Source organism: Piliocolobus tephrosceles, chromosome 1 (assembly GCF_002776525.5).
Source record: "Piliocolobus tephrosceles isolate RC106 chromosome 1, ASM277652v3, whole genome shotgun sequence".
In the NCBI taxonomy this organism is placed as follows: domain Eukaryota; kingdom Metazoa; phylum Chordata; class Mammalia; order Primates; family Cercopithecidae; genus Piliocolobus; species Piliocolobus tephrosceles.
In genome coordinates this window covers 91048623-91074727 of record NC_045434.1, presented here as the reverse complement: position 1 = coordinate 91074727, position 26105 = coordinate 91048623, and the positions used below count along the sequence as shown (strand labels likewise).

Sequence of the window (26105 nt, the reverse complement as noted above, 5' to 3'; positions counted from 1 at the left end):
TTCCTTCCTTCCTTCCTTCCTTCCTTCCTTCCTTCCTTCCTTCCTTCCTTCTTCCCTCCCTTCCTTCTTTCCTTCTTCCCTTCCTTCCTTCCTTCCTTCTTCTTTCTTCCTCTCTCTCTTTCTTTCTTTCTTTTTTTTTTTGATGGAGTCTCACTGTGTTGCCCACGAGGGAGTAGTGCGATCTCAGCTCACTGCAACCTCTGCCTCCCAGGTTCAAGTGATTCTCCTGTCTCAGCCTCCTGAGTAGCTGGGATTACAGGCCTGCACCACCAGGCCTGGCTAATTTTTGTATTTTTAGTAGAGATGGGGTTTCACCATGTTGGCCAGGCAGGTCTTGAAGTCCTGACCTCAGGAGATCCACCCACCTCGGCCTCCCAAAGTGCTGGGATTACAAGTGTGAGCCACCGCACCTGGTCAGTTTCTCTTTTTCTCTGAAGTGAGTCTTAGTAGAGAAGTTTTTCCCCTCAAAATATCCTAAGACACCCCTTTAGGAGCCCCCACATTGACACTATGTCATAGCAACATGTACCCTTGGTGACTCTCCCCTGCCTCACGGTTTGAGTCACTGTCCTCTGCCCACGCTTGTACCACTGCTTTCCACCAACACACACACACAACTGGGGAAATGGAAAGATTAATACTGTATTAAGGTCATCTTTCCCACTTGGCCCTGTAAATGAGTCTGGGAGGTAGGTGGGTTGAGCAGGTTGGGTTTACCCCTATTTTGCAGGTAAGGAAACAGAGGCTCAGGGAAGTGAAGAGCTGTGCCCACACCTCAGGGCTGGTGCCAGGGCTGAGATGGAAACCCAGGTGATCTGGTGCCAGGCTGTGATGCAGTGCCACTGTGAGGCAGTGTGGCACTGCAGAAAGCAGCAGGGAGTTAGACTTTGACTTAGAAAGAGGAGCTAACTTCTTTGAGACTTAGTTTCATCAGCTGAAAAACTAGTGGTTTAGTCTGTTTTCTGTTGCTTCAGAGTATCTGAAACTGGATAATTTATAAAGAAAAGGAATTTATTTCTTACAGTTCTGGAGACTGAGAAGTCCAAGGTCAAGGGGCTGCATCTGGTGAGGGCCTTCTTGCTGGTGGGGACTCCCCACAGAGTCCTGAGGCAGCACAGAGCATCAGGTGGTGTTGGGGCTGTGTGTGCTGGCTCAGGTCTCTCTTCCTCCTCTTATTTTTATTTTTTATTTTTTGAGGCGGAGTCTCGTTCTGTCGCCCGGGCTGGAGTGCAGTGGCCAGATCTCAGCTCACTGCAAGCTCCGCCTCAAGCTCCGCCTCCTGGGTTTACGCCATTCTCCTGCCTCAGCCTCCCGAGTAGCTGGGACTACAGGCGCCCGCCACCTCGCCCGGCTAGTTTTTGTATTTTTAGTAGAGACGGGGTTTCACCGTGTTAGCCAGGATGGTCTCGATCTCCTGACCTCGTGATCCGCCCATCTCGGCCTCCCAAAGTGCTGGGATTACAGGCTTGAGCCACCGCGCCCGGCCTCTTCCTCCTCTTATAAAGCTACCAATCCCACTTCCATGATCACCCACTAATCCGTTAATCCATTTATCCATGAATGGATTAGTGAATTTGTGGGGCCAGGGACCTTACGACTCAATCACCTCGTACAGGCCTTATCTCCCAGTACTGCCATGCTGAGGTTTACATTTCAACATGAGCTTTAGAGGGGCCAAATATTCAAGCTACAGCAATGGGATACAATTATCTATCCTATAAAGCTGCCTTGAGTCTCAAAAGAGAGCTTCCAATTTAAAAGGTACCTGGCCCACAGACTGTGACACCATCACATTCTTGTGAAATGGCTCCTGAAGGTAAGGAGTAAGGCAAAATGTCTACACTACCCAGCCCGACAAACAGCAAACACAAGGAAATACAAATACCTTGGGTCAGTGCTCTGCACTCTGTTCTCTCTTAGACTAGTTTCTCTGCAGCCTGTGAAAGTGTGGGAGGACACCTGGTAACTGAGCAGTAATTTCCACACTTGAGTGGGCACTGGGATCACAAGAGGGCTTGTTAGAACACAGATCTCTGGGTCTCTATCCCAGAGGTCCTAACACAAGCAGGTCTGTGGTGGCCTGAGACTCTGTATTTCTAGTAAGATCCCGGGTGCTGTTGTTGCTGCCGTTCTGGGGACCACATCTTGAGAACCGCTGCCCTACAGGGTCTGCTCCTGTGAGGGCCCAGAGACCAGGTGTGGGGATTCCTTTGTGTTTTCTCTCCCAACTGGGCTTCACTGAGTGGTTTCTGGAGCCCACTCTGCATCCAGGCAGCTGGACCAGCGTCACTGGCAGCTTTAGAGAACGCAGTTAGTGAAGAACCAGAAAAAACAGGTGTCACATTTTTGGTGTTTGAATTTTATTTATTTATTTATTTATTTATTTATTTATTTATTTATTTATTTATTTGTTTATTTATTTATTTAAAAAATTTTTGCAATGGAGTCTCACTTTCTCGCCCAGGCTGGAGTGCAGTGGTGTGATCCCGGCTCAGTGCAACCTCTGCCTCCCGGGTTCAAGCGATTCTTCTGCCTTAGCCTCCCGAGTAGCTGGGATTACAGGCATGTGCCACCACACCCAGCTACTTTTTGTATTTTTAGTAGAGATGGAGTTTCACCACGTTGGCCAGGCTGGTCTCGACCTCCTGACCTCATGATCCGCCTGCCTCGGCCTCCCAAAGTGCTGGGATTACAGGTGTGAGCGACTGCGCCCGTCCTGGTGCTTGCATTTTAAAAAGCCAGGGTAGAGATGCAAGATGATAAAGATTTGGAAGCATATGTAAGACTTCCCTAAGCTTCCTACCGGTCCCAGCCAGTCCATATGGGACAACTGGTGGGGGCAGGAGCTGAGAGCACTGAGCTTGCAGAACAGCTCTAGCCCTGAGATGGCCCCTTCTAGCTCTGATCAGTGCCAGCAGGAGGAACACAGGACCTGGACACCTCACTGAGCCTCCCATTCCACCCACCAAAGGCCCACACGGGTGGTGGGGCCTGGAAACTGAGGAAGGCAGTGGTGCATGGAGGGGGTAGTCTTCCATCCCCTCCCCAAATGTGGGCAAGAAGGAGGCTCCTGGCTACGCAGGGTTACTACCAAACAGACAACTCCTTGGAGGGCTTATTTTATTTTATATTTTAATTTAAGTTTAGTGTTTGCCTTCCTATCTGCCTATCACTATAAGGAAGCCAGAGCCCTGAGCTCTTCCCCGCTCTTCCCAATCTTTCTGTATCTAACAAGAGAATAAAGGATCATCAGGCAGAAAGTAGACGTAAGAGAGAAGCGAAGACCAGGAGTGGTGTATGGCACCCTCATTTTAACAAAAAGAGTAGCTCTTAATAGTGTCCATCAACATTGCTGGAAGTCAGTCACAACAGGCATGGACAACAGATAAACAGCCACAACAAATCCCAACTTTCTCTAGAGCTGTAGCACCTACCGCATAGATTTTGTGTAGACCGAAAGGGCTTGCTGCAACCCAGGCAAAAATGTATGAAAACACAGATATGCCTAGACACTCTCAGGCAAAAGTAGTGAATCACAAGGCAAGTAAAAAGATTGCCTATAAAAGAGCAATTCAAGTGAATGTCATATTTCTTAGAAGTTACAAGTGAGCAAAATCTTCAGTTTTTGAGGAAAGAAAAGGTTGTGCCTCAGAATTGCATAAATCTAATTAAGCAGCTAGCCATCTGTTAGGATACCAGAAAAATACCTCTAGATATACATAGGTCCCTAATATTCTCTTCTCGAAGTAAAGAATCACATTCTCTCTCTCTCTCTTTTTTTTTTGATTTGAAACAGAGTCTCGCTCTGTCACCCAGGCTCCATTGCAGTGGCGTGATCTCGACTCACTGCAAGCTCTGCCTCCCAGGTTCACACCATTCTCCTGCCTCAGCCTCCTGAGTAGCTGGGACTACAGGTGCCCGCCACCACGCCCGGCTAATTTTTGTATTTTTAGTAGAAACGGGGTTTCACCATGTTAGCCAGGATGGTCTGGATCTCCTGACCTCGTGATCCACCTGCCTTGGCCTCCCAAAGTGCTGGGATTACAGGCGTGAGCCACCACGCCCGGCCTCATATTTTCTTCTTGAATTAAATTTCTTGAAGAAGTATTATCCCTGACCAAAAGATGAATAAAATTTTTAAGAATTCTGGAATGGTGACTTAGAATTCTTGATGGCAAACCAATGAAACTGGTTAAACATACTGTTAGATCTAAATAATTGAAATATAATAATAAAATTTACTGTAACCTTAGAAAATAATTATTTCAAGAAAAAATAAAATGAAAACACAACAATTAATTAGCAACAATCAGGCTGGGTCCTGTGGCTCACACCTGTAATCCCAGAACTTTGGGAGGCAGAGGCGGTTGGATCACCTAAGGTCAGGAGTTCAAGACCAGTCTGGCCAACATGGTGAAACCGTGTCTCTACTAAAATACAAAAATCAGCTGGGTGTGGTGGTGGGCACCTGTAATTCTAGCTACTTGGGGGGCAGAGGCAGGAGAATCGCTTGAACCCAGGAAGTGGAGGTTGCAGTGAGCCGAGATTGTACCATGCATTTCAGCCTGGGTGACAGAGCGAGACTCTCTCTCAAAAAAGGAAAAAAAAAAAAAAAGAGCAACAAGCAGAGTTTAAGTCACAAGTCATATTGCTGGACACCAGTAAGTAGCAAATAGATTGAGAAAGAGTAAAAGTGTATTAATTTCCTCATTTTGCATGAGGAGAATAAAAGGATATACATTTATTCTTAATTTTCAAGATCAGAATAATATTTGTAAAAATGTTTTTGAAAATCTTTAAAATATATGCAGAGAAAATGGAGAGCAAAATATGTTTTCCAAATAACCGGAGAGCACCTGATAAAACAAAATAGGACACATACAGTGAAAGCAGAAAGCAAAGAAAAGGGTGAGGAAGTATGAAAAAGAAAAAACAGGCTGGGTGGGGTGGCTCACACCTGTAATGCCAGCACTTTGGGAGGCCGAGGCGGGAGGATTGCTTGAGGCCAGGAGTTCAAGACCAGCCTGGCCAACATGGGGAGACCCCGTCTGTACAAAAAATAAAAAATTAGCTGGGTATGGTGGTGCGTGCCTATAGTTCCAGCTACTCAGAAGGCTGAAGCAGGAGGATCTCTTGAGCCCATGAGTCCTGGGCTGCAGTGCACTATGCCAATTAATTGGGTGTCCATGCTAAGTTTGACATCACTATGGTGACCTCCTGGGAGCAGGGGACAGCCAGGTTGCCTAAGGAAGGGTGAACTGGCCCAGGTCAGAAATGCAGCAGGTCAAAACTCCTGTGCTGATCAGTATTGGATCACTTCTGCGAATAGCTACAGCACTCTAGCCTGGGCAACAGAGTAAGACCCGGTTTCTTAAAAAAAATGAAAAAAAGAGAAAAGAATATTAATTTTGCTGTGTTAACTTGTATACAGGTAAGTTATATACTGTTACACATTAAATGATGCAAAATTGTATGTACAGTACAATTCCAATTTTGTGTAAAAGTGATAACCATTTCTCTAAACTTATATGACAGCATTTCTCGTATTGCTTTCTGTAGAACACCACTGTCTGTGAGATGTTTGTGAATAATCGTTCCAGAAAAAGGGATCTGGTAAAACAAGGCTAGGAAAATCTAAGCAAAACCATATAAAACCATTTCATTTTGTCAAGTCTTCTCAGTGCCTTATTGGATTTTTTTTTCTTTTTTGGCCACCCAACTCCTGGACCCTCATCCTCCATGTGTGGACTTCCTCGTCTCATCAGGCAGTGTCCATCTCCTATGGCCAAAGTGGATGATCCCAGTTCCTTACCTTTTCTTTTTCCTGGTGGCTTCACCAGTCAGATAGATGCACCTGTCTGGGAGCTGGAGCTGCGCTGGTTACCCCCAGAAGCAGGGGTGGTGGGGAACACTTCCTGGCAGGGGCCAGCCACGTTTCTCAGTGCCCATGCCATTCAGTGTTCAGAGTGACTATGCCAAGGTCCTCATCAGGCTGTTTCAGTGGTGTGATTTTGGCATTTCTCTTTGTGTAATTTTCCTTTGTTCTTGCCCACCTTCTAAACCCTAGTTCTCTAGTCTTCTTGAATCTAGAATTATTTAAGTTATTTTTAGAATACTAGAATCTAGTGTTATTTAAGGAAAATTTTGTTCTGCTCAAATCAGTTGGAGGCAGTTTCTGCTGCTCGCATTTCTGAATATTGACTGATGCATTATTATGCTAATGTGTACTGTGAATTTCTAAAAGGGAGAAATTTTCCACAGTTATTTGTCTGTACTTTTTCCCTTTTCTTTTCTGAAAACTTATTAATCTCCTATGAAATTAGTATGCTGTGAAACATAAACTTATGGCTCTAAAAACATCTGGGAGGAAATACAACAAATGAAGCATAAAGGATATTTCATTCCCAATAACGGGTTGAGGACTTGTGTTTGTGTCTCCCTTCAGAGATCCCATTAAAGGGGGACTATACACCCATCACAGCAGAGATAATATAAGGTGGATCAGACAGTGGGTAGGAGACTTAAACATTTCCCCAAGCTGGAAAGGCAAAGGAGGTGTGCTGGTGGATAAAACAGAGTGGAGGAAGCCTCAGAACAGAATATGATGCCTGCAAAGGACTGGGGAGGAGGTGGGGCTGACCTACATTTTGGCGCCCCAGAGAGACTTAGGGATGAGTTGACCATAGAGGGTGGAACTGAGAAGGGACAGGCAATGCTAGGGTTAACTGAAGGTCTGTCCAGGCACCAACTAGGGCAGTCAAACCCTTTTCCTCTCTTTCTTATCTGCTTGCAGAGCAATAGCTGCCTAGGTCTTGCTCTTCTTTAAAAAAACGAACACATACTCTGGCTCTTTTGCCTTGGCTGCCCAGAATAAAGAGTTCTCAGTTCCAGCATAAACAGCTGGTTCCTGTCAATTCACCCTCAAGTGAAGCTTGACAGGCCATAAATGGTATTTTTTTTTTTTTTTTGAGTCGGGATCTCACTCTGTCACCCAGGCTAGAGTGCAGTGGTGTGATCATAGCTCACTGTAGCCTCAAGCTCCTGGGTTCAAGCAATCCTCCTGTCTTAGCTTCCCAAGTAGTTGGGACTACAGACATGTGCTAACATACCTGGCCAATTAAAAAAATTATTTTATAGAGATGGAGTCTTGCTATGTTGCCCAGGCTGGTCTTGAACTCCCAGCCTCAAGCAATCCTGCTGCCCTGGCCTCCCAAAATGCTGGAATTACAGATTTGAGCCACTGTGACTGTCCTGACTGTCCCATAAATGGTACTTCTAAGCAGCCTTCTTATGCAGAGGAGAAACCAGTTGAGAAAACAGATATACATTCACAATAGCACAGTAAACCCTGCATCAATGTAAGAGCTATTTAGAAAAACTAACATAACCTTTTATTCTTAGTAAAAGGTTATTTTTATATAGCATATAATAGCGTAAGCTAGATAGCTAAACAGCAGAAATGTACTTCTCACAGCTCCTGATGCTCCAAATCCAAGGTCAAGGTGCCAGCAGATTCAGTGTCTGGTCAGAGTCGGCTCCCTGGTTCGTAGATGGCAGTCTTTTCACTGTGTCCTCAAAGTGGACGGCGTAAAGGGACTCGCTGCAGTGTCTTTATAAGGACACCAATCCCATTCATGAGGGCTTTACCTTCATGACCTAATCACCTCCCAGAGACCGCACCTACAAATACTATCATACTGGGGATTAGTTTTCAATATATGAATATTGGGGGCACAAACATTCAGTCTATAGCAAAAAGAAAAAAAAGAATTTTATTGACATGCTGGTAATATTATTCTGCAGGAGACAAAAGGCTGTAACTCTGGATCATTACAGAAAGAAGTGTCATCTTAACTTTGTAGTAAACAATAATAATGTTTCATAATAATGTAAACACTACTTTCCAGTTTTTGATTATTTTTAACAGATCTATAAACAAAGCCCAAAGACTTAATTATGATTCCAGAACAGAATGTCAGTGTTTTACGTGACAGTGTTTACATGACACGTAAAGTTGTAACTGACAGAAGGTGAGAGGAGGAAGGTGAGGAGGGAGGTTGGAGGGAAACGGGGAGACACACATATCCTCTTCTAGTGTGGGGAGTTCAGAGGCGCAGTCTGAAAACAAAGGGAGGCTTAGACTGATTATTAAAAGTTACAAAGGTAGTCAAGAGAAGAACTAAAATTATAATATAACTATCAAAACTGGGGAGGAGAATAGAGAAGAGTTGGGAAGTAGAACAAAAGAGAGTTACATCCCTATCTTTCATTGTAGGCATTCCGCAGATAATGTCTAAAGACAATGCATTAAGTAATAGAAACATAAACCGCATTATTAGAGTGATGGAAGTACACCAAATAAGTGAACGAGAAATTGTTAAAATGATTGATTCTTTTGAGAAGAGGGACTGCAGATAGGGCAAGGAATACTACTTTTATTATTTTTATTTTTTAATTGTTATTATTATTATTTTTTATTTTATTTTAGTTCTGGGATACATGTGCAGAGTGTGCAGGTTTGTTACATAAGTATAACATAGGTACACATGTGCCATGGTGGTTTGCTGCACCTATCAACCTGTCATCTAGGTTTTAAGCCCCACATGCATTAGGTATTTGTCCTAAAGCTCTCCCTCCCCTTGTCCACTACCCCCTGACAGGCCCGGGTGTGTGATGTTCCCCACCCTGTGTCCATGTGTTCTCATTGTTCGACTCCCATTTATGAGTGAGAACATGCAGTGTTTGGTTTTCTGTTCCTGTGTTAGTTTGCTGAGAACAATGGCTTCCAGCTTCATCCATGTCCCTGCAAAGGACATGAACTCATTCTTTTTTATGGCTGCATAGTGGGAATACTAATTTCTTATTATAAACTTTTTTGAACTATTTGACTTTAAAAAAGCTATGTACATGCATGAATTAGATAAAAATATAAAAATTATGGAAGATGCATTATAACATAAAAAATAATTTGGAACATAATGGACAGTTCTTATTTTCTAATTTACATGCTTTTGTATAGTCCACATTTTCTGTAATGAGGATGGATTACTTTTTATCATTAATAAATGAAAATAAGATAAGAAAAAGAAAAATTAACAATGACTTCTTTGTTCTCAGACCATCAACTCTAAGAGGGCAAGAATCCTGTCTGTCTTGTTTATTTTTGTCTTTCCAGTGCCTAGGGCAGCCTGGCCCCAGCAGGTGCTAAGTGGATTGAATGTAGGAAGATAGACCCTGGGAGAGAAACATTTGGGGGCAAGGGAGGCAGAGGTGGGCTTCACCTCATCCTAGTTGGCTGGAGTCTTGGCCCGTCCCTGGTGGTCTCTCAGAGCTTCCCTGCTCCACAGTGCTCTGAGGCTTGGATCCTCTGAGCTGGGTTTGGGGCCTTAGTTCTTGCTGAAGATTCCTTGTGTCCACATCTGCCTTGGCCTGTGCTGTCTTGCCCCTGCTGTTGTCTGGGGAGCCCAGAGGTTGTAGGATGAGGTGATGGGGTGGGTGTGGGCTGAGGCACAGGCCACTGGGGTAATACCTGCCATGGGTCCTAGGGAGGGATGAGGTCACAGTCTGCTGTTCTGAGAGGCGGGTGGGGAAGCCAGGCCAGCAGGCAGAGAACCTTACGTGTTCTGCATTTTAAGGATGGGATTAATCTCTGGGAAAAATCCAACGTACCTTGGGAGGATTTTCTTTGTCTCAGGGCAGTTCAGAGCAGGTGTGACCCCAGGCAAATGTCCCCTGGGGCCAGCCTGTCCTCCCCAGCTGGGTGTTCACCTACCATACTAGCCCTTGCTTGTTGTTGCTTTGCTCCAGTAGCTTTCCCTCAGCTGGCCCGAGGGACTCAGAACGAGAGCCTGTGGCCCTAACCACAGAGTTACCTCTAGGGAGCTCCCATTTCGGGGGAAAACCACCCGCGACCACAGGAGCTGCCGGTCTCACCGTAAGGATGAGGCATCATGTAGCTTCTCCCTGCGTGGGTCAGAGTGATCCCAACACTGATCTCCTCTCTTTTCCCTCCAGTCTGGTGGCAGGAAGTCAATGATGTGCCCCCTGGCCTCCTGGGAGCAGTGGTTGGGTGAGGGGTGACACCAGTACTCTTATTTAAGAAAGTGGGTGGGACCGGGGAAGGGTCTCGGAGTAGACCTAGGCTATTGCCAAGATTGGCCAGCAGGGGGCGAAGTAGACCTTAGCAGGAGAGGGCAGGCAGAGGAAGGAGGGAAAAGGGAGGAGATGGTTTGATGGAAAGGGCTCTCAGAAGGAAGGTGGGGAGGAGCTTGGTGGGAGCTGGGAAGGTGCCACCCTGCTTCATACCTTGGCTTTGGCGGGGGAGGTCTGCGTGGTCTTCTTGAGGAGAGAGAAAATAATTACAGAGACACTGGAATGGTTGAGCTGCAGAATTTACCAAACCAGGGACCTCTTATGTCTAGGTTCTCATTATATGTAATAACAATCCTCTATTTATAATCCACTGTAAATCAAGTATTCTACTTTTTTTTTTTTTGCAATCAAAAGGCTCCCAAGTACTGCAAATTGCCTCTTCCAAGACTAATTATGGAGGAACACTCAATCTCCAGCTCCTCTCTTTGTTGCTGAAATCAGACATCATCCATGCCAGGGCTCTGCTCACCAGAAGCTCAGCCTCGCCTTACCCGCCTAGGGGTGGGGGGGGGTTGACTTTTCCTTCACCTCCATGCCCCTTAGTGGCACTTGGTTTTGAGGAAGACACTCCTCCTCTGGTGCATTCTGAATTTTCTCTAACCTCAGGAAAATCTAGTGGCTTTCCTTTTTAGATGGAAATGATTCTTCCCTGAGAATCTCCCTTCCTAATATTTAATATCATCATCTACATTCATGAATGCTTTGATGCTTTTCATCTGTATTGTTTTGTGTTGGGTGGAAATTGAGGTAAGGGTTGAATTTTGCATGTGGCTCAAGGTATAGGCCAGATATTTCATGCATGAATACAGGCTCCATAGGCAGAAATGAGCCCCAGAATATACAGACTCCTGTAATTTGTGGGAATCTTGGCGAGGGCTTTGGACATATGTGGGGGGTGCAGGGTGGAATCAGGGCAGGGTGGTGGTAGTTATGAACAGAGAGGCCCCTGCTGACATGTAGGTATCAAATGCAGTTCAGAATTTTTAATTTATAGATGCTAATAGAGAAGACTATATAAAGATTTATATTTTGGAGGTAGATGTAGAAAAGCTTGAAATGGCCAGAGATAGTGTCTGTGGTGCAGATAGCAGAGATGATACCCTAAGACTTGTCAACAGCAGTCATCAAAAGCTGCCCTTTGTTGTTAAAGATGTTAGCTGTGGTATATGAGATGTGCTGCTTTGGATGATGGAAGATTAGGCCTGTGTTGGTGTGGTAATGGAAAACAGGTTGTTCCACAAATAAAGTCTTTGTGAACATGTCCTTCTTTGACTCAGAATTGAGGCAGGCAGAGCCTGCTCCCATGGGCTGAGAATTTGCAAGCCAGGGTGGCCTTATGTCATCCATGTGCTCTGGGGCCATGACCTCAAGAGTAGAGTCCTGGTTTTTGTTACACGAAACAAACATTTATGGTAGCTAAACGATGATGACTGTGTAATTACAAGGCTGGGTAAAGTGACGGAGGAAATACAGTCTCAAGCATTTGTGGAAGGAAGAGGGCAGCAGGGTTGCTGCGGTTAGGGAGGCTTCACAGAGCAAGCAGGACTTGACATGACTTGATCTGGGCTCAGAAGGTGGCCACCGTGAGACCCGTCAGACTGGAGCAGACTGTGCTACAGCTGCTGGGAAGGAACATGCCCGAGGTGGGCTGTGGAGGGCCTCACACACAAGGGTGGGAGGGGTTATAATTGGCATGCTGATTTAATAAAGAGGAGGAAGTCACAGAAGGAAGAGGTCACATACCTGGATATTTAGAAAATAGTAGAGGGCGCTGGGTGTGGTGGCTTCCGCCCGTAATCCCAGCACTTTAGGCCAAGGTGGGCAGATCACTTGAGGTCAGGAGTTCCAGACAAGCCTGGCCAATATGGTGAAATGCTGTCTCTACTAAAAATACAAAAATTAGCTGGGTGTGGTGGCGGGCGCCTGTAGTCCCAGCTGCTGAGGAGGCTAAGGCAGGAGAATTGCTTGAACCTGGGGAGCAGAGGTTGCAGTGAGCCGAGATGGCACCACTGCACTCCAGCCTGGGCGACACAGTGAAACTCCATTTCAAAAGAAAAAAAAAAAGAAAAAAAAAAAAAGAAAAGAAAATGGTAGAGGTGTCACACCAAGCTGCATCAGTGGAAAAAGCCAAGTGGAGTAACTCAAGTATCATCTTTCTCCACCTTCTCACCCCCAAACTTCCCATGGGGTTTTCATTATCTGACTCCCTGCTCCATTTTCCATATATTTGCTCAATCCCTTCTTTTCCTAGTGAGACAAGCAGGAGGCAGGAGTTCAGCCCAAGTGGACCCCTTGGCCAGAGAATGTCTGGTTGGGACTTATGGATTACGTCCAATTTCTGGGTGGCATCAAAGAGGGTAGCTGGAGATTGAGTGTCCCTTCATTATTCTTGGAATAGAAATTCCAAGAATAGTGGAATAGGAATTCCAAGAATATTGAATACTGTTCTTGGAATAGGAATAGTCTTAGAAAAGGAAATTTGTGCCATTTGAGATCCTTCCAGTTGCAAATAAATAAAACAACTGTTTAAAGTGGATTATAACTAGAGGTTTATTATCTCATATAATGAGAAATCTAGAGATAAGAGATCCCTGCAGCTCAACCGTTCCAGTTGCTCTGTAATTCTTTTCTCTCTTCTTGAGAAGCAATAAGCACAGCTCCTTCCATGACAACATCCAAAGTAAATAGGGGTGGGCGCAGTGGCTCATGCCTGTAATCCCAGCACTCTGGGAGGCCAAGGAAGGTGGATTGCTTGAGATCAGGAGTTCGAGACTAGCCTGACCAACATGGTGAGGTCCTGTCTCTACTAAAAATACAAAAAATTAGCTGGGCGTGGTGGTGTATGCCTGTAGTCCTAGCTACTCAGGGGGCTGAGGCAAGAGAATCACTTGAACTCGGGAGGAGGAGGTTGCAGTGAGCCGAGATGGCGCCATTGCACTCCAGCCTGGGCAACAGAGCAAGACTCTGTCTCAAAAAAAAAAAAAACAAAAAACAAACAAACAAACAAAAAAAACCAAACCGAAACAAAAACAAAGTAAATAGGGAGCGCAGGGAACTTTTTTTTTCTCCCAAAACTTTTTTTTTTTTTGTTTCAGAGAAAGGCAGAAAATCTTTCTCATAAACTCTCCAGAAGACATCTCCTTCATATCACCAGCCAGAACTAGGTCCCATCTAGGCCACTTAGATGTACAGGAGGCTTGGAGAGCAAGTCTTTGGCATTGTCAGCCTTGGTTGTGGAAGGTGTGGTCTGCCAGCAAGAAGGAAGGAGAGGGGACTGGTGGATGGTTGGTGACCAGCAGTGACTGCTGCAAGCCCAAGGAACAGAGGGGTGGCAGAATTACTACAGAGGAAGAGCAAGAAGACCAAATCCTTGGGGCTTGCAGGGGAGAGAGAAGTCAAGCTCTTGGATTTAAGAATGCCTGTGTGCTGGGTTCAAGGTGCACTGTAGACTGAATGCTTTGGCTTTGTGTGAGGGATTCCCCACAGCACCTGTGCTAGAGTTCACTTAGACGGTGAGACCAAAGCCACCTCAGTCTCTGTTTTTCCTCCTGCAGTTTCAACCACGAGGACTCACCTTGAGTCCACAGGGTGGAGGCTGACATTGTCTCCTGGGCAACATATTCCTTCTTCCTCTATGAGGAAAAACTCCCCAGAGGCCAGACACTCCTGGGAGTGGGTAGAAATGAAGACCCAGGAAGGGGGAGAGACCGGAACTCATCTCTTTCTCTTGAACTTCCAGGTCTGAACTCCCTGCCCTTAGCAGTGGGAGGAGAGGGGTGCAGAAGGGCAACGGCAGACGTCTGCCTAATGGGGAGGAAGCAGCCCCAGCCTGGGGAGTTCCCGTCTTTGTGAGGGGCAGTGCTCTGACCAGGCTAGGATGGGAGTCAGGGGCTGACTGTGAGGGGCTTTGTGGATGGGGACGCTGGGCAGAGGGGAGGGATCAGGAGTGCTGAATGTTGGGGGAGAGGGAGGGCTGGGAAGGGATTCAGTGAAAGATTTACGGGCCCCTGGGCCAGAGATGGGGTTCTTCAGACATGCTTAGGGGTGATGGTGGGGTTTTCTGGACCTCCCACCCCAAGAAAACTGAGGAGGCTTCAGTGCCTCCCTCTCCTATCTTGTGTGTCACACTCTGTGGCTTGCCAACCAAGACTGTCGGCGGATTGCACAGGTGTTCCCTCTGTCAGAAGTCAGTGGAGTCCCCCATTTCTTCAAAGAAGGCATGAGTGCCTGCCTTAGGGATCTGGAGCTCTGAGTTAAGTCTCCTTCAGTTCTTCACCAGCCCTGCGGCTTGGGCAAGCCACTTCACCTCTCCCAGTCTTGTTTTCGTCATCTATGAAACAGTAGCACTGTGGGGACAGATTGACTGCTGTGTGAATCACAGCTCAGCCTCTGTTAGCCTCTGTTAGCTCTGTGTCTTCAGACAAATTAACTTCTTTGGTTTGCTTGCAGAGGTTTTGTCTAGAGTTTTCAATCATTCACTTCCAGATGAGTTTTGCACTTACTTTTGCCAGGTGCGGGGTCTAATAGCAGCAGCAGCAACAGTGAAAAATCAAAGCAAAAGGGACAATGCCTCATTTCATCATTAGGAGGGATTCACATTACATCGTGAGGTTGGCTGGGACTCAAATGAAGTCATCATTCTGATTGCTGTTGTAAAAACTAAATGGGATAAAGAGGGTTTTGTAATCTGCGAAGGCTACCAGGACAGATGTAGGGATGAATCAATCCCTGGGAAGGAAGCCCAGATGGTGGCTTTTCAGACTTGACAACAGGGGGCGGCTCCCGCCCTCAGGGTGGGACTCTTGGATGGGCCTTGTCCAGCTCCAGGACCAGGTAGACCTGGAGGGGCCTTTCCTCGCAGGGAAAGGAAGTGGCATGAAAACAGAGTTCCCAAAGTGGCGATTCCGTTTACCCTGCTCAGTGTTTGACTCTCTCATCCTCCTAGTTGAGGCTGGAGGAATGATGGTGGGTGAGGAATTCGGGAAAGCCGCTTTCATCCCTCATTTTGCAGTGAGCTTGGCCCAATCCCACTTGTCCAGGAATGTTCTGTACCTCCCCACCTCGGGGCTCAGGAGGAAAAGGCCACTATATGGCTTTAATTTTAGGATTGAGATAGAACTTTAATACATTTGAAGGTTCAGTGTTAGAGCCTTCAAGTTTTGCAGTTTCACGGCAGTGGTCGAATGTTCCCATTCGTGCCCTTGAATTCTCTGATTGTGATTCGTACTGTTGTCCCCACCACTCCACTGCCACTACCACTGCCACCCCACTGCCACTGCCACCACCACTCCACTGCCACTGCCACTGCCACCCCACTGCCACTGCCACCGCCACTTCTGCTATTGTAGGGTCACAGCTCACAAGGTGGGTAGCATAAGACATAAAAATAAACAGGTTTAAACTAGGTGTCAGAGTCAAGCAATTATGGGCAAGGATTCTAGAGCCAGACTGCCTGAGTTCAAATCCAGGTGTGACCGTTTACTGCCTGTGTGATCTTGGGCAAATTATGTAATCCTATAGTGCCTCGGCTTTCACATCTGTAAAGTGGAGGTGATAATAATAGTTCCTAACTCTTAAATGTGTTTTAATGATTAAATACATTCATAGATATAAAGCCCCCCATATTTTTTTGAGATGGAGTCTCACTCTATTGCCCAGACTGGAGTGTAGTGGTATGATCTTGACTCACTGCAACCTCTGACTCCCGGGTTCAAGCGATTCTCCTGCCTCAGCCTTCCAAGTAGCTGGGATTACAGGTGCCCGCCACTGTGCCTGGGTAATTTTTTGTATTTTTAGTAGAGATGGGGTTTCACCATGTTGGCCAAGTTGGTCTCGAACTCCTGACCTCAGGTGATCCGCCCACCTCAGCCTCCCAAAGTGCTGGGATTACAGGCATGAGCCATCGCGCCCAGCCTGAATATTTTTTATTCCATTTTACAAGCAGAGAAACTGAGGTTCAGAGATGTAGCTTGTCACATCCACATAGTTAGGAAGTAGAGGAACCAGGTTCAAACCTGTGATATTTGGCCCCCAAGGCTAGTGCTCTTCACCACGGGTTTATACACAGCAGCTTCCACAACTGTGTTTTTTTTTTAGCACAAGGGCAGTGTCTCACACATCTTTCCAGCACACACAGGCCTTGCCTCACGAGCCTGGCACTTGGCACATGTGATTTTAATATGATAAAGACTCTGGTATCTCTGGGCTTCCTTCCAGGGTGTGCCCACTTTACAGAGCTTTCTAACTTGTGTTTTTCATACCGTGTTCAAGCCCTTGTATGAGGAAGCCAGCCCTGTCTGGATTTCCTTCCTGGTGACTCCAGGGCAAGTAGTAGTGTGGGAGACCCAGGGAGGAGGGTGCTGGAGGGGAGTGCCATCTACCCAGACAGATGTCAGCTTGGTCTCTCACTCCCAGTCATTAGCTCAGATGCTCTTGGTGTTCTGAGTGGTTAGCACTTGGATAAGGGCAAAGACCCTCATTTTTTTTTTTTGGTATTAAAAAATTCAAAAAAGTCGATATATCATGGCTGACTCTGCGCATGCTGCCTGTGAGTTGGCCCTGCTCTGCAAGGAGCAGTACTGGTCATTAAAGATTGCTGTCTGACACTACCAGCTCACCAAAGAATTAAAAAAGATTGATATATCCTGGTTGTATATATTTTTAGGGTACATGTAACATTTTGATACATGTATATAATGTGTAATGATCAAATCAGGGTAATTGGAATATTCATAACCTCAAATACTTATCTTTTGTGTTAGAAACAGTACAATTCTTCTTTTCTAGCTATTTTCACATTTACAATAAATTATTGTTAATATAATTTCCCTATTGTATTATCTAGTACTATCAAATACTAGAACTTAGTATCTAGAACTTGTCAAACCACTAGAACTTATCAAATACTAGAACTTATTCCTTCTATGTAACTGTATTCTGTATTCCTTCTATATAACCCTTTATATATTTCTTTTCATTCCCCTCTGCCTCTCCCTTTCCCAGTAATTGAATTTCCATTCAATTTCTTTTTATTCGCTTCTCCCTCTCCCCTTCCCAGGCTCTGGTAAGACCCCCATTCTTTAGATTATATTTACTTGCTTCTTGCTCCATTTCAGAGACAGAGAAGAAGACAATGGCCTCAATAAGATATACACAAGATGATGTTCTAGACAGTAATACCAGTGACCATGGCAGAGAGGACTTGACTGGACTTGTGTTTCATGCAATACAAGAAAAGCAGGCAGAGCAAAAGAGAATCCACACTCCCCCACGTCCCCTGCAATATAACAAATAACACAAGGAATGCCTGATTACCCACCAGCTTAAGATAGAAACCATCACCAAAGACCTAAATGTAAGAGCAAAAACTATAAAACTCTTAAAAAACAGGGGAAAAGCTTAACAATGTTAGATTTGGCAATAAGTTCTTGGATAATGGTGGAAGGAAATCACCAGGCAGAGATTGCAGTGAGCTAAGATCCTACCACTGCAAAAAAAAAAAAAAAAAAAAAAAAAAGAAAGAAAGAAAGAAAAAGAGAAACAGAAACAGAAACAGGGTTCCACTCTGCTGCCCAGGCTGGAGTGTAGTGGCAGGATCATGACTCACCATAGCTTCAACCTCTTGGGCTCAGGTGATCCTCCCACCTCAGCTTCCCAAGTAACTGGGACCTCAGGTGCACACCACCACACCTGGCTAAATTTATTTATTTATTTTGCAGAGATGGAATCTTACTATGTTGCCCAGGCTGGTTTCAAACTCTTGGGCTTAAATGATTCTCCTACCTCAACTTCTCAAAATGCTAGAATGCCTGGCCCATTTTAAAGTTTTTTTTTTTTCTTTTTTTTTTGAGACAGAGTTCTGCTCTTGTCGCCCAGGCTGGAGCCCAATGGCCTGCTCTCGCTTCACTGCCACATCTGCCTCCCAGGTTTCAAGCTATTCTCCCGTCTCAGCCTCCCAAGTAGCTGGGATTACAGGCATGTGCCACTACGCCAGACTAATTTTTGTATTTCTATTAGAGAGTTGGTTTCACCATGTTGGCCAGGCTGGTCTTGAACTCCTGACCTCTGCCTGCCTCCACCTCCCAAAGTGCTGGGATTATAGGCATGAGCCACCATGCCTAGCATAAAGTTTTTTTTTTTAATTAAGTTTTTAACTCTTTTTTTTTGGTGCATATTATGTGATGTAGAATGAAATCTAAATCTGTTTTTTATTTATATGGATAATTAATTATCCCAGTACCACTTACTGACTCGGCTGTCATTTCCCACTGCTTTGCAATCTCCCCACCCCCTGCCTCAGTGCCTCACTCAATGCCCACCTGTCTCACAGATCATGTTTCCATTTATGTATGGGCCTAATTCTAGGATGTCTGCTTTGTTCTGCTTTTCTGTCTCTATGCCTTCACTTTCATGTCTTGGTGTTCACCGCTTTACCGTAAGTCTTCTCTCTGGTAGGCCACATCCACCATCTTGTTCATCTTCAAAATTATCTAGGCTCTTCCAGATACATTTCAGAACCGGTGTATTTTGCTGGATTGATTCCTAGATATTTCAATTGTTTGTTCTATAACAAATGGTGTTGTTAACTTTTTTACTAACTGTTGCTACTATATAGGACTACAATTGACTTGTGTAGACCTAAACATTGCAGGTGCTGCGCTTGTGTCTGCCGAGTTTGAAGGAGGCAGATCGTGGAGCTGCTAAGTGCCTCTGCTCTCCGAGGTGGCAAGGCAATGGCTGGAGGAATGGAAGTCTGAGTGGCTGCTTTTGGCTAGGAATGGCAATGTGAGGAAGGACAAAGAGGACAGAAAGAATGATGTAGCAGTGAGGGAACTGGAAAGGGACCTGGATGACAGAGCTGAAGAGATTTTTGTGTTGAGGCAGAGGGTTTAGGGAGAGGAAATGTCTCTGGTGAAAATTTCTGGGAAGATTTCTGTACAGTGCTTTGGTTAAATCCTGTGGTTGAGTCCTTCAAAAAAACCTACAGTTACCTCTGTAGTCAGATTTGTAAATCTTTTGACTGTGACTACATACAAATCTATGCCAAGTTGATGAGGTGAGGTGGCAGGGTGGTGGAGGGGAGAGTCCCAGTACGTTAATTGGATTAGACCTGGCACTGAGTAGCTCACCAGTAATTGTTAATTGAATGATCACATCCACATTAGCTCTTGGGCGGGTGCCAGAGACAGTCCTGGAGGGAGCTGCACTTAGTGGATGGGGTTTGGTAGACCCTGGCTTGGAAAATGGGGAGCTGGCTTACCTCTTCCTTTCCAGACCATTTTAGAATATCCAGAAGTAGCCTGTAATTGGGTAATGTGAGGCAGTGTATGCAAGGTCAGCACGCAGGAAGACCTAAACATATAATGATTCCTATTTTCTCCCTTGTGCTTCCTTGAGAGTCACTGCAGAGGAAACCAGAAGGATGGCTTTGGAGGAGGCTTGCTGTTTCAGGTATGAGAGCTCTGGACCCACAGCAGATCTCACTGAGGCCACAGCTGCTGTCGGTTCCACCAGAGCCTTGGGAGTTGGAACTCAGGTCCAGCCCCACATCAGAAGCCAGGTGGAACCCCTTTTAATTTCTGGCTTGGCAGCATTTTAAAGCTGTGCCCTCCTTTCCAACCCTCAATCCCTGAGGGGCTAGGATGGAGGTACACCATCGTCTCCTTCCCTCTGCATGCTCAAGATCCCCTGGGCTGAAAAGAGGTGGGGAGGCCCTCACGGGGGCCCCCAGCCTTCATAGGGAGACTGAGGCTTGGCCTTGAATAAGCTGCCAGCTGAGCAGGGACACAGTCCTTCTTTTAGGGACCACCCAGGTGAGGGGAGAAAGCTCTGGCCCTCAGAGGGGATCTAGTTTCAGTGAGGAAAACACAGCCTCTGCTGAGAAGGAAGTTAAGGATTTTGAGATGGAAAGATCACCCTGGATTATTGGGATGGACCTAAGATAGCTACAGAGGTCCCTGCCAGGGAAAGAGGGAGCAGGGAGAGTCAGAGAAGGGAGTGTGATGGCACAAGCAAAGGTCAGAGTGATGTGGTTGCCGGCTGGGGAGTCACAAGTTAAGAGATTGTCACTGAGTACCCCCATTTTCTAAGAGATGGTTTAATTTTTTTTAAAATTTATTTTCTCTTCTTCTTACCTCCTGCTCCCCACTTCTGATTTAGCCCTTTAGAAATTCAGATATAGCCTTTTAACTCTCCCTTTCACCAGACGCTCCCTGCAGGGCAAGATGCAACCCCTTTGAATAGAACCTCTTGGAATGGGACTCCATGGAAACAACCTGGCCGGCAGATCTAGGGTGTTGCTGGAGGCAGCAGCTCTCTGAGATGGGAGTGGTGTGGGAGCTGAGTCAGGGGAAGAGCTCCCCAAGGGGGCAGAGTTTGGGGTGGGGAGAGAGGGATCAACGAGATGGAGATGGCTTGAGCAAGGCCTGGGTGGGAGATGGAATGCAGAGGAGAGAGAGGCTGAGACGGAGCTGCACAGTGGCAGATTGCTCCAAGGTGAATTTAAGCAGTAAGATCACAAAATTTGCTTTGCATTGGTGCCAGCGTCCATGGGCTAACCCTTCACCAGAACCCATCCTAATTAGGGCTATGCCTATGGCAAGGCAGGTGTAGCCAAGTGCCTGGGCTGACAGCGGGGGCGTGGAGGGTGAGGTTCCTAATTCCCAGAGTGAGGAGGGTTTTAAAAAATGCCTAGGCCTGGCGGTGGTTCCCCTGGAGTCTTCCTTCCGTATAGCAGAGCTGAGGAAGAGGCAAGGCAGCCCCTTGGAAAATTCTTTCCAAATCCGGTGTATCTTTCCTAGCACCTTGCTCCCAGCAGGGTGCCAACTGATCACCACCAAATGCCAGCAGATAATAGAGGGCTGTTCACATTTTAATGACTTAGTTAATTCAGCAGAAAACCACTTGGATCTTAGTGTGGGGCAGTCCCTGTGCTGGCTGCCAGGGATGCAGCTGTGAAGAAACAGGAGAGACTCTCCATTTGGTTCTCCCGAGGAGTCCTTATTGCAGGGCACATGGCTCTATCTGGGGGTTCAGAAAAGATACCTAAAGCACGAGTTAGCTGGGTAGAAGGGAAGGCAAACAGGCGTGTGGAACAGCATGGGGCTGTAAGGGCGGAGCTGGAAGCAGCCAGAGCAGATGGAGCAGTGGGCAGGGAGGAGAGGCTGGAGCCTGGCAGGCAGGGGCCAGATGCCCCGGGCTTTGAGTGGCAGGGGATTTGTACTTTACTCAGACAGAAAGGGGAAGCCTCACCTGTTTTTTATGCAGGGGAGTGGCAGGATGATCAGCTAGCCCCGGTTTGCTTGGAATGTTCGACCTGAAGGTTTTAGCACTGAAAGTCCTGTGTCTGGGAAACCCCTTAGTCCCAGCAAACCAAGATGGACTTGATTGATTAGATTAATGTTTTAAAAAGATCACTCTGAGGGAAGAATGTATACTGGGATTGGAAAGGGGAAGAGAGGATAAGGGAGAACATTTAGCAGGCTGGGAAAGAGGAGTAGTACAAATAATAATATGATCTAATATTTATTGAAAGTTTACTATGACCTCGGGTGATCCACTCGCCTTGGCCTCCTAAAGTGCTAGGATTACAGGTGTGAGTCACTGCTCCTGGCCAGGAAGAAATTTTAATTTTTTATTTTATTTTTTATTTTATTTATTTTTTTTTTGAGACGGAGTCTCGCTCTGTCGCCCGGGCTGGAGTGCTGTGGCCGGATCTCAGCTCACTGCAAGCTCCGCCTCCCGGGTTTACGCCATTCTCCTGCCTCAGCCTCCGGCGTAGCTGGGACTACAGGCGCCCGCCACCTCGCCCGGCTAGTTTTTTGTATTTTTTTAGTAGAGACGGGGTTTCACCGTGTTAGCCAGGATGGTCTCGATCTTCTGACCTCGTGATCCACCCGTCTCGGCCTCCCAAAGTGCTGGGATTACAGGCTTGAGCCACCGCGCCCGGCCAGGAAGAAATTTTAAAAGGAATTTTCAGAAAAAAAAAGATCTTGGAAATTATAAAATAGGTTTGCTTCTGGGTTTCCCCCTATTGGCAGAAATAAACATTCAATATAAGTGTTAAAAGATAAAGTTCAACAGAAAGTAGAATTAAAAAAATATGGAGGCAGGGCATGGTGGCTCACACCTGTAATCCCAGCACTTTGGGAGGCTGAGGAGGGCGAATCACTTGAAGTCAGAAGTTCGAGACCAGCCTGACCAACATGGTGAAACCCCATCTCTACTAAAAATACAAAAATTAGCTGCGTGTGGTGGCATGCACTTGTAATCCCAGCTACTTGGGAGGCTGAGGCAGGAGAATCATTTGAACCTGGAGGCAGAGTTTGTAGTGAGCTGAGAACGTGTCACTGCTCTCCAGCCTCAGTGACAGAGGGAGACTCTGCCTCAAAAAAAAAAATATGGAAACTAGGACAGAAAAGAAATGAATATTAGAGAATCAAGTCCTGGAGTGAAGAGTGAACCAAGACAATGGAGACAAAGAAATTATCAAAGGCATGATAAAAGAAAACTGTTTTCACGTAAAAGAATCCCTTTATTGCCTAGCACAATGGATAAAAAAAAGATTCTTAGCAAGGCACGTAATTACGAAATTTTAGAACACTGTGACAAAAAACAGATTCTTTCCAGCTGGATGAAACAGAATACAGTTCCAGAAACTAGAAGAAAATCATGTGATGTCTCTAAACTTCTGAAGGAAGGTAATTTGTAATCTAGATTTCTATGCCTATTTACAGTCTAGGTTTCTATACCCAGACAAACTGTCAATTATAAGAGTAGCAAAAGTATTTCCAGACACGCAAGGTCTTAACGTTACTTCCTAAGAACTCTTTCTCAGGAAGTTATTGGAGGATGTGCTCTTCCAAAACAGGGGATTAAGCCAAGAAAGAGGAAGGCATAGGGTCCAGGCAATAGGTGATGCCACATGGGAGAAACGCAAAAGGAAATCCTAGGATGAGGGAGCAGCTATGAGCCAAGAAGATGGTTCTGTGGCAGATCTAGAGAGAAATCAGTCCAAACTGGAGTAGAATCATGGGGAACTCCAGGAGAGACGTCTCCAAGTAATAAAAAGGTTATAGATCATCTAACGTATTTAACTGAATTGAAAGGAAATTTACTATGTGGTGGGGAGTTTGGGGAGGGTTAACGATAGGAAAAGAGAACACTAAACAAATGAAAAAAGTATCAATTATTAACTTTTTAGAAAATTAAAAAGTTGCACAAGAAAGAAAATATACTCAAAGCAGACTGCCTGCTAATCTGTGAATAGTACTTACATGATCATAATACTCTGTACCCTAATTCTGTTCTAACCAAAAATAATCATGTAACTATACTGGAGGAATTTTGCAGGAAGGGGAAGTGTGTGCATATTTGTGTGTGTATGTATTGCCAAAGAACCAAATTTTTATTTTCCATTGTAGGACGTCATTAGCTAGTATATAAAAAAGAAAAAAAATCATCAAATAGCAATAGAAATCAATTATCCAGAAATAAAGAGGTAAATACAGGAAGAAACGTGTAAAGGGGAGGAAAATGGTTGCCTCAGGGGTGGGGACTTGAGGGTGGGGAGGCCTCAGGTGAGGAGCACTGATTAACCTTGGAGAACTGTTTTACTTTACAATTATGTACATATATGACTTGATTAAAATCAGTTCTGGAGGGACCTATGGGTCTGGGATAAACTTAGGAGATGGGAGAGGAGTGGGGTGGTACTAGGTTTGGAGAGGCAGGGCTGGGGCTGGGAACTGGGCTGGAGCTAGAGGATACACAAGAAGTGCAGGAGGAGGGAGTGAGGAGTGCAGAGTTTCGGCTCACACTAGCCAACCTAAAAATCACTCACACAAATGTATCAGGAGGGGTCTAGAACTGTGCTTGCCACATAATAGGTGCTTAGTAAATATTGGTTGGGTAAGTGAACAAATAATTGCACCCGCACAGATGCTGCAGGATCCTCTCCCATTAGATTGGGATACCCTTGTCTTCTCTATCTGAATAGATTTGCCTAGAGAGGAGATCTATTCATTAAGTAGTGTTTTATTTAAAACTTGCTATGTTCCAGGAACCATTCCAGAGATTGAGGATACAGCAATGAACAAAACAGGTAGAAATCCCTGCCCATGTGGCGTTATGTTTTCAAGGAAGAAGCTGACAATGACCAGGCACATACACACATTTGACATTGTTCCAAAACACATTATGATGTTAACTCGCTTAATCTGCACAACATCTTGGGAAGATACTATTAGTTTTCCTGATTTACAGAACATGAAACAGAGTCACAGAGAGGGTAAGTAACTTTCTCGAAATCACACAGCTAATAAACATGCGGCTGGAGCTGAACTGGGACAGTTGGACTCCAGAGCGAAGGCTCTCCTGACCACCATGCTATGCTGCTTTTGCAAGCTCACTCTCCTTCCCAAAAGGGAGAATGGGGGGAATTTCTAAAGACAAACCAGCCATAGCCTCTGCTCTGACATGGCTTGCATCAGGGAGAAGGCCTGTCCACCAAATGGTGGAAGAAAAGTGAGAATGGCTGGGCAGGGAGGGGGAATTGCTGGGCCCGTCAGTTGGTCACTCTAGAGTCTCTGGGGGCCTGAATCCATGGCAGGGAGACACAGATGTGCACACACCTCTTGCTACAAATCAAACACTGACCTTTGGCCCTGCTTCTCCACAGTGCTGGGGGAAATGAGCGTATGCTGTGAGAGTACTGTGGTGTGATCTTAGTAAATGCATTACTCTCTTAATTTTGGATACTTACTTTGCGTAGCTGTTAATTGAGAATACTTACATTTTTAGGTGACATGAAGCTGGGTGTGATTAATTGTAAAGTGTTTTATAAAGTACTTTAGCTATAGTAAAGGTATGTGCTTTAAAAAAAAAAAAGCCAATCTTAGGCGGGATTTGCATTGATAAAAATTTGTCTTTTTGGATGAGGGTGAGAAGTCAATGGTAGATGTTGGTATCAGCAGTATTTCCAGGGTGGAGTTTGGTGTGGAGACAAGCATAACTTATTATTTTTATTGTTTTTACCTCCAGCTGCTTTAAGGTTTGAGATGAATGCCTGGAACTCATGCTGATGAGTGGGCTGGACTAGGGAGGAGGAACGAGCTCAGACTTGAGCCAGGAACTCTGTTTCCCCTCTGCTGAGAACCATCTAGGAAGTCGAGTTCACCCAAAGGCTGAGCTCTCGCCTCAGGGACATTTGGGAGCCAGGGCGCCCCCTTCCCATTGTGCAGTTGACATTCATTTTTCAATCTGGTGGCTGTCACACCCTGTGGAGCTGAAACTGCAGCGCCACCACCCACTTCTATAAACTGAGGTGTGCCTGGTGAGAGATGTGGGCTTCTAAGTCGCAGGATTTAGCTCAGTGTCTCCTGCCAGCAAACCTGAATCTGTCAACAGTCATAACACAAATCCCCCTACGTTGATATAGCACTTTCTACCTTTCCGTGGGCTTTCACATCTATTATCTCTGTGAAGTAGTAATTCCTTTCTCCTCTGACAGATGAGAAGACACAGACTTCTCAGACAAAGGAAATACAGGTTTTGCCCAGGGTCACAAAGGGAGTTAGAACCTTGCACTCTTGGCTTGGGAGGCCTTGTGTTAGCTCCAGCCCCACCCCTCCATGCCCCGGGCCTTTACTGCACCTCACAAACACGTTCTCTGGGAGCTCCTGCTGTGGCTGCCCCAGGAGCCTCCTGCCTAGCTGGTGGGGGAGGCTTCTGCAGAGCGTGATTCCAGGGCCATGAGATGCCAAGGAGAGAGAGCTAAGAAAGTGCTGTGGTGTTCTGGAGTGCAGGGAGAATTCTACTTTCTTGAACTAGTCAAGAAAGGCTTCACAGAGGAGGTGACTTTTGAGCAGGGCCTTGAAGAAGGGTTAGGAATTTTCTAGGCAGAGAAGATATGAAAGGGGATGCCAGACCGAGGGTGTGGTGTAGGCAAAACTATG

The 26105-nt window shown here is 45.7% G+C and overlaps 1 protein-coding gene across 6 annotated transcripts in view; it reads left to right on the top strand.

The window, feature by feature from the left end:
• Window positions 1–26105, top strand: part of LOC111543685 (protein S100-A15A) — a 79737-nt gene that overhangs the window by 28883 nt on the left and 24749 nt on the right. The window contains exon 2 of one of the 6 annotated variants that reach the window (XM_023213781.2): window positions 19551–19602. The exons of the other annotated variants lie outside the window; for them this stretch is intronic. The gene's annotated coding sequence lies outside the window, so the exon portion shown is untranslated. The remainder of the gene's footprint in view (window positions 1–19550; window positions 19603–26105) is intronic. 6 annotated transcript variants of the gene reach the window in all.